Source organism: Choloepus didactylus, chromosome 7, assembly GCF_015220235.1.
Source record: "Choloepus didactylus isolate mChoDid1 chromosome 7, mChoDid1.pri, whole genome shotgun sequence".
Taxonomy (NCBI): Eukaryota; Metazoa; Chordata; class Mammalia; order Pilosa; family Megalonychidae; genus Choloepus; species Choloepus didactylus.
Window position 1 is genome coordinate 78,579,423 of NC_051313.1, and position 9,760 is coordinate 78,589,182.

Sequence of the window (9,760 nt, forward strand, 5' to 3'; positions counted from 1 at the left end):
TCAGTGCACTGGAGCTCAGGTCAGTTGTTGAAATATTCATGGGGCTGGTGGGAATCCTCTAGGTGATGGGCCTCTGGGGTCCTGGCAGGATGTTAGCATCCTTGTGGGGATCTTGGAGGAAGTCTCTGCACTCTTTATTTACTTCAGTCTCCTGGCCAAGTGAAAGTGAAGATTTCTCATCTATAGCTTTGGATACTAGGAGAAAAACCTCTGAGAGAAAAGACCTGCTGCCCAAGATTCCTACACACAGCCCCAGTATATTCACTTGTCAAGCTGAAAAAGGTATGAAGTTGGGATAGGCAAGAAGTAATATTGAATGCAACCCAAATTCCCCATATTAGGAAAATACGTGGAAAAGACTATAACTAAATAACAAATGAACCCAAGCAGAGACCTCAACTTTGGTGAAGACAAAGAGAGGTGTCCATTGGTAGTGGGGCACTGTGGCCCTGAAGTTACAGGAATAGACTCTGCATGGCACATCTGCATTCAGTTCTTCATTATGTCACTCATTTGCTGTGTGGCATTGGGCAAGTTATTTAACATCTCTTTGCCTCAGTTTCTTCATCTGTAAAGTAAAGAATGGGAGTAATAGCAAAATTTACTCCACAGTATAATTGCAAAGAATAAGTGAGTTAATGAAAAATTTAGAAGAATATATGGAATGTAATCTATGCTCAGTAAATGTTATCTCACTGTTTTCTATATATTTGTTTAAGAACACATTGCCCAAGAACAGATACAATGAGTACTAATCAGGACTCTTGAACTAGAAGAGATATTCGATAAGAGAATTTTTCATATGGTAAGCACTAAACTATCTTGGCAAATCATAGGCATGTGGGTATAAGAGAGGAGAGATAAAAGTATCCCAAAAGATGGGAAAGTGTGTAAGAGAGAAAAATGTGGGGCATGCAAAAGGTTTTAAAAGTTCTTTTTATACTGGAGATATGAAGCAGGTAAAATTAAAACATCATGTTAAAGGAAACAGAGATGTCATTTGTACCTTGTTTTCCAAATAATTGCAATGGCATGTGTGTCTGATTAAGTAAGAGCAGGGAATGAGGCAGTAGCCATTAAGGGAATGGAAAAACACACTAGAACCTTTAAGATAGCATGGGGGAACTAGGAATGAACAGCAATTTAATCACACTAGCAAAACCAAGGAAAAGAGAAATAAGGAAACAACAATGTAAATAAGTAGTAAACAATGGAGTAAGGGGGAAAGAATAATATTAACTATATTAGGTATTGAACTAAATGTGAATAGATGGAATCCACCCATTAAAAGATAGAAACCCTGCTTCGTGTTAAAAAACAAATTTCAGATATGTGTGTTTATAAAAGGTTCACATAAATAGTAAAAAAAAAAAAAACTATTTACTTTTATTCTGACAATAAAAGAGTTGCTCAAAAATGTACAAGGTAAATTCCAACCAACAGAAAATAGAAATCATATGAGACAAAGATGAGATTTAAGGTCAAAAGCACTAAATAGAATAAATGGGTATACTGTGTAATGATATAAATTCACGTTGATAAAGATTTAATAGTCATGAAATGACATACATCAAATAGCATAGTGACAAAATACACAAAGCAAAAACTATTAGAAATGCAAGGAAAACCTGATAAAGTGCAATGATAATGAAAGATTTTTTACTATATTGTTCTAAGAAGATCAATTTATTACACAGAAAAATAAGTTTTAGTAAACTTGATGTGTTCATGTATGAGGCTTACAGTCTTCAAATAGAGAATATAGTTTTTTCAAGTATTCAAGTACAAAAAATTGATCATGTACTTGGCTACAAAAATTCCTTAATAAATTCTAAAAAGAGTGGCTATTTTGCAGGATACTTTTTCCATTAACATTAGAAATAAATAATAAAATGTAGGCTCCATCAAAAATGTTAAAAGCTTAACAAATAAGAAACAGCACTAGATAACACGTGGACAAAAGAGGAAATTAAAAGGGAAATCATTGTACAGAATTGAACTGAAAAATAATATATCAAATACAATGAGACCTAACAACCGACATGTCACAGATGAAAACTTATAGTGTTGCCATTATTAAAGAGTAAAAATGAAAAAATAACTAGCTACTTATCTCAATGAATTTTAAAAAGCATCACAAAATAAACCAAAAGGAATCGGGAAGAGGAAATTAGCTGATATAAAACTTGAACTTAATGAAATAGAAAACAAAAATTATGAAAAGGATAAATAAAACCAAAATAAAGTTCTTTGAGAGGGAATTACATGTTTCCCTTAAGCTTCACCTAAGCAGCTGAATCAAACATAGTCCAGCAGAAAGCAGATGGTTCGCTCAAATTAGGATAATTCCTGGAGGATTTCTAAAAGATACTGTTTACCATGATGAGGGCATGGAAATAGTAAAACCAAAAGGAATAGCACAGTACTCCAGGCAAGGAGGGGCAAGGAGAAAAAGCTATGACAAGAATTTGGCAGGAGAAGGTTTTGCTGAGAAGCTGTGTTCAGTGACTTTCAGTGGTGAGAGGCAGTAGCCTGAAAGAGTGCTGTATGGAGACAGGCAGGGGAATATACAGCCAGTCTCATGGGACTCTCTCCTTCCTGTCTCCTGCTAGGATCCCTCATTGGTGAATCCAAGTGGAAACCAGAGGACCCTGGAGTTCATTGATATCCTCCATACAGATCAGCCTCCTGGGTAGAAAGCAGAGTGGGGAAGGGGTAGATTTCACCTGGAGGGGCAAGCTGCAGTGTCCAGCATGTTTTCAAATTCATAGTGATAATTCTCAATCTCAAGGAACACCTCAAACATATTTTATGCCAAGAAATTGTAGATTGTTGTTTGATAATGAGACATATATTGTAGATAATGGCCAACAAATTGTGATTTAAATTGTATTATTGAAGGGCTTTCTTTGTAGGGAAAAAGTTGAACATTGATTTATTTCATCATCAAGTTAAGAAGTATGTTAAAATACAATTATAATTTTTTCTTGTCAAGAGTGTGACTTGCTTGAAGTTTTGATATAATTATAATAGAGAAGATTTCAATTGAAGAATCCCAAGAGCATATTTACATTTTTCTTAAGAGTATTAATAATTTGCATTGACTCTGTAGTTAGTAACCTTATGCTACACGGGGAACTGAGGTTGCAGTTTTATTTTGATCAATGAAGACTTGTTTGCATCTGGTGAAGAAGGGATGGCAGCAGCTTTAATGGTGATGGTGACTTCTATTTCACTAGCCAACTCATAGCATTGGCTTTGGCTGCCATATGGTTTTCCAGCCACAGCGATGTGGCATTGAAGAAACCCAAGTGTAAGCTCCAATCGGTACACTAAGCAGTATTAACCAGCACTGTGGTTTGACATTTTAGGTTGTCATAGATATTTCAGAATGACTTCTTCATCTTTGCCAAGAAATTAAGTTCTTTTAATTGAAACAGAGGGGTGGGCCTTCAGGCAGAAGTGAATGAAACATAAAGGACAAATATTACAGATTTATCTCCCTTCTTCTTCTTCACATGTACATACTATTCTTTCTGATTCCATCATGCTAACCAGGACTACATGAATGCATAACCCTCAAAAAACTGTGGTTGCTGTGAAAAGTAGTTTATTTGGGTACCACAGTGCTGTTTAAACTTTTAAGTGTCAGTAATGACACATGAAATGCCGTATAGAAGTCTTCAAGACTTTTACAGCTTTGGTAGTAACTTTATCTATAATATTAAGTAGTATAATCACACATGTTAGGAATTGAAAGAAATCTTAAGTATCATGTAATCTAAAACCTAATTTTAAGGGTAAAGAAAATGATATCCAAAGCACTAATTCATTGGACAGAGGATATAGTCATTAGTGACTTTTACTAGGAACATATCTTTTGATATCAACTTGATTGTTCTTTTCATTATTTTGTAATAAATTTTAAATATAAAATGTAACCTAAAGAAAATTTTTATAACTACTTTGAAAAAAAAATAACCAAAGAGCATTTAAATAAAAGTTAAAAAGATTAAATGGGGCATAATCGTGATACTAAAAATTATATGACGTATTTTTACTTTAATGCCTAAAGTAAACCATGAGTCAGAACACATGACAACAATTATGCTTTTTATTATAACTTCAAATGAGGGTACTTATACAATTATATGATCTTCTAGTGTTTGAAAGACAGTAGGTGATACATTCCTTTCAAGATTTCTTGGTAGCTATTGAGAATAAGGAGAAAATAAGCCTTATTTCAAATATATTTTCTTTTGGAGAAGAATAAATATTTTGTTTTTAATAAAAGAATCATTAGACTAGAAGAATCCCAGAATTGGAAGGGCATGTAGAGATTTCTAGTCAAACTTCCTACCCAAAATAGGAATTCCTTCTTCAATGTCCCCGAGAAGCATTCCCGTGGCCTCTGCCTGCATATTTTGAGTAATAAGAAACACACTATTTGTGAAGCAGCACTTTTTACAGAAAACTCATAAAAAATTCTTCCATATTGAGCCAAAGCCAGACCCTTCCACCCCATAACTTCAACTCAATAGTATTAATTCCTCCCTAATATAAAAATGTTTGCTGTTATTTTGTGTGTGTGATCATTTAAGAGATTGTAATTCTCTCCATCCTAAGTATTCTCCTCTGTTGTGTCAACATTCCAAGTTTCTTTAATTGTTCCATGTAAAATATGGCTTTGAGATTCTCAGCCATTTTCATAGCTCCTCTGAATATACTGATCTGTAAATGCACCCCTGGAAGTTGGTGTTCACACAACTATTTTGGGTTCTCAGCACTCTCTCGTATATTCCAAGTGTTTGCTTACCAGCTCAGCTAGGGTTGGTCTATCACATTCTGAGATGAGGGCATTTGGCTCCCAGCATAGCCCAGGCTCCTTTTGAACTTGGTGTCAATTAAATATCCCAGGTCTTTTCAACATGAACCTTAACTAAATCATCATCCTGCTTCTGTCCTGGTAAAATTTGGTCAATGAAATTAAGATCCAGAAATTGACATTTTTCCCTGCAAAATTATTTTTATGGTTTGGTACCAGGGTTCTAGCACTTTGAGCTGACTTAGGCAAGTGACTAGGATAGCTTGATGGGCAATCTGGGACTTATCCAGACCTGGCTATGGTATCTATTGAGGGCTCTGGGCCCTGGAGAATGGGGTTGGGTGAGAGGACATCCCAGGCTTTTAGTGACCTGATAGACATAAAAAGTGTATCAAAAGGGGAGTGAAGTAGAAGGGGAAAAGTGAAAAGCTTCCAAAGACCAAGTCCCTTAATCTGCATTTCTTCTGGCACTGACTGGGATTAGGGCATTTTTCAGAGATATACTGATACTTTTTTTATACAGGACCCATAATTTAAGCAAAAAATGTTATAAAATGTTATCATTGCTCTTAAGGATGAATTAGTCAAAAACTGTTTATTGTGGCTTAAACTTCTTTAGAGCAGGGCTTTCCAATATCCACATTATTGACACCTTGGGCCAAATAATTCCTTGTAGTTTGGGAGGTGACATTTGAGTTGTACAATGTTTAGCAGCATCCCTGGCCTCTACCTATTAGTTAGCAGTAGCAGCCCCTCCTCCAGTTGTGAAAACCAAAAGTATCTTCACTGTAAAATGTCCTTTGTGGGGGTCAAAGTTGCTCCTGGTCGAGACTCACTGGGCTAATTGAGCACATAATTAATACACTACATCAATCAAGGCAAAATATTCTGTTAGATGTGTTTTTAATGCTCCAACTTTATAGAGTATGACCATCAATCCCATGCTTCCTTGATTATTTTTATGAATGGTCTATGTAAGGGATTGTTTAGCAATTTTTACCCAGTACCTTTAGGCTACTGCAAAGACCTAAAGGATATTTCTTTGCAAAATCTGTGAAATATTATTTATTATTTATTTATTCATTAAATAAATATTTATTGGGCTCTTTTGATGTTCAAGGCACAATTCTAGGCCCTGGGATTACAGTAGTAAATAAGATAGATAAAATCCCTGCCTTCATAAAGTATACATTGCTGTGTGCGTGTGTGTGTGTGTGTGTGTGCACTTGCATGCATGTGTTTGCAAGGGTGTACCTGTGTGCTGGAAGTGGAGGCTAAGAAAAGAATGAAAATAAACTATAAATCATCACATCATGATGCAAAGTCATTGAAGTGCTGTGAATAAACTTAGAGTAGGATAAGACATGGAGTTGGTGGAGAAGACAGTCTATTTGAAGAGGTAATATTTAAGCAGAGGACTGACTGCATGAAGTGAAGGAGAGACCATGGATGTTCTTGGAAAAAAATTCAGGTGGAGGAAAGAGCATGTTGACTGGAAAGAACTTCGTGTGTTTGATGAACAGCAGGGAGGTCAAGCTAAGAAAGAAGGAGAGTGGTAGAAAGTAGGATTGGAAAGAAAGTTAGAGGCCAGATCATGTGGTGGTAAGGAGTTTGGATTTTGTTTTTAGAATCACATGAAGAGGGTTTGAGCAGAGGACTGACAAGAGCGATTTACATTTAAAGAAGAGCAATCTAGCTGCAGCCTGAAAAGATGACTTTGAAGAGCTAGGGGGAGACTGATTGGTTAATAGGCTCGTGCAGTAACCTCCATGAGACAAGAACATGGCTTGGACCAGGCTGCTGGTGGTGGAGTAGGTGAGAGCTGATTGGATTCAGGGTGTGTTTTGAGGGAAGAGCCAACAGATCTTGCAAATATGATTCATAGGTTTTGCACCTAAGCAAAAGGGTTGGTGGCGGTTTCATTTACTGATATGAGGGAACTTGATGGAAGAATTAACTTTCTAATGTAGATTACTATGTTATGTTATGTGCATCATAAAATACTTTTCCTTTATTTTTAAAAAATTTCAAAGGTAACATTTGAAAGGAAAATGCAAAAAATAAATAAAAAGTCCCATTGTCATTTTATTCCTCAGAGTTGAGCAGTGTTAACAGCTTTTGGTTCACCTTTTGAGACCTCTTTTCTAGGTCTATTTAATCTGTCAATCTCTCTCTGTCTCTCTTAAACACACACTTGATAAATCTGATTTTTATTATAATGCAAAAAGCATCAGAATTCTCAAAAATCATGGAATTCAATGGAACATGCATTTATCTCCCCCCCCCCCCCCCTTTTTTTTATTTTAAAGGAGGTTGTTAGTATTATATATAGAAGGTCAGATGGTGGGTGGTAAAAACCACTATTTTGAGGAAAAAAGAATGGCATTCTCAAATGGCAATAGTTGCTGTTATTCTGGGCTACAGATTTTGGATATTTGTTTTCAACTGGATTTGATTTTTATTAAGATGAGTTTTATTCAATGGATTCAAATGTTATTTGTCCTTAATTTTAGAAGTGGCACATTATCAGCCACTGGTGAGAGTTATAAATACTAGCCAATGGAGTAATTTCTTATTTGATTAATTATTATTATTTGTAAGACTCCAGGTCTTTTTATGTAGTAATCTTTTTATTTCTGATGTTTTTACATGATTAAACCAAATGTGAACAAGTCGATGCAAGAAACCAAGTTTACTTGCTGAATTCACCAAGTCTCCAAATGGCAAAAACAGAAACGAACAGATTCCATATAAAACATGCAGAGGAAAGGGAAAAATAAAGTTAAATTCTTCGTCTGAAAGAGTTTAACAGATTAAAGTTTTAACCCCTAGACATACTATAAAATGAAATAAACTAACAGTCATCTATGTGGTTACTATGTTATTATGTATTATAGAAAAAACATTGCATTATATTGTATATAATTATGGAACAGAGGTTCTCAATCACATATAGTTTTGGGGGTATGGAAGGGAGGATACCATAACCTATACGGGTTTTTTGGAGAGAGAAAAGATAAATCTGAGCCAGTTCCTTTGATAAGTTTTTAACATCGACTTCTTATTTAGTACTCAAAAACTTTGATCAGTAGAGAAGGAAACAGACTCAGAGATGTTAGGTGACCTGTCCAAGCTCTTCCATCTAGTATATGGCAGAACCAGAGAAGAAATCTCAAGGCCCATATTCATTCCTTCAGGATACAGGACTCTCTGCTCTGCATCGGAAGACTGAACTAGTCTAGAAATGTTCACTAGAGCATTTCATCAGTGAGGAGTTTCATTCGTCACTGACCATTAACTCCTTTATAAAAGAAATCTTTTGAAATTGTATTTCCTAACACCTGACTAAATAATAATTCTACTCATTCTGTCTTAACCATCTTTAAGTCTCCAGCCCATAGCATGGAGTGAATGTGACATAGGCATTATTAATGGCATAGGGTGGGTTAATCTTCTGGAATCCTATAGGGAGAAAGATTGCCTATGATTAGTAAAAGTCTATGTTTTAAATCCTATTATACATCCACTATGTATCTTAGTATAAAATACAAATAGAAAATGAAGTAGAAAGCAAAACATGAAAACTTTTTTCAGAAATATGAAGATGGAATCATTAGCTCCCAAGCTATATAGGCAGTCAATTCTTGACAGTTAATTTTTTCTTATTCAGTCAATCTTTTCAGTGTTGGAAGAAGCTAAGAATTTTGTTATTTTAAATTATTTTTCAGTAGTAGTTTATTTCATTATTCTTCAGTGAGCTGCTAATGATTTATTCTGCAAATGGCTCACAAAATGTGATAGTTTATTGCCAAATGTTAAAACAGGCATGGATTATAACACAGATTTGGAGCTTTCCTTCATTTCTTTATTTTTAGTTAATAGAACTTAACTAGGACACAACAAAAGACATTTATGTAGGTTAATAGGAATAAAAGATGGCCAGATTCCTGGTTTTGTGGTGTTAGATTAAGCAATTGAATGCTATTTATACTATGTATTGCACCTGAATTTTAAGCTTTCATGGTTTTTGTAAATAATTTATGTGGTCACAATGTCTGTCGTAAATAATTTTGTCCTGGTTACAGAAAATTTTCTTCTACAGATTAGGTATCTAATCTACAGGTTAGGTATCAAATAGGAATGGGAGTTGTTTGGGAGTTGCTTTAAAACAAGATAAAGTAGAGATAACACCTTTGACATTCTGAACTAATAAACTTTTGTTTTCTGTAATTCTTAGATGAAAGTAATTTAATAATGTCCTTATGAAGATCCTCAATTGGCTGATTAATCTCACCAGTTTTTCCCATGGTAAAGAAAGGGTAACTTTTGCCATCAAGTCTGAGATAGGCAGTCTTCTCTTTGGAAGAAGTAGGACAAAATGTAGACTAAGTTCTGACCAGAGAGTAAGAGGAAGTTGAAAGCCAACTGCTTCTCCTGGGGGAATGTGGGAAGGAGACAGAAGGAAGTAAAATAGGTGATAAGACTTCCCACTCTGGGCCCAAATCTTAGGGAACAAACTGTGCTGCTTACGTTAAGGGAACAGCCTAAAGCAGAGGAAGATTATATCACTCCCCTTTTGGAAATGTGGAAAGAGACTGCCTTAGAGTGTGGTCTTCAAACTACATGGCAGGGGGATACTGTGGTGCATACTGATGCAGCAGTAGCAGAAGATGTATGGAGAGACCAGCCTGACAGTGTTCTCAAGCTGTACTTGGACCCTGGAAATCAGGGAAGGGACCAGGAATTCTGACATGCTCTGAGGGGGAAGTAGTAATAAGGAAGAGTTTGGATGGCGAACTTGCTGGAAGGACTTACTGTAACAGAATCAAACGGACATTTCCCAAGGACTACAGAAAGGCAGAACTGTTGAGACTGGGACTGAATAGAGGTCACGGGAGGACCTCATAGGAGCCTCACAATACAAGTGGAAATTGA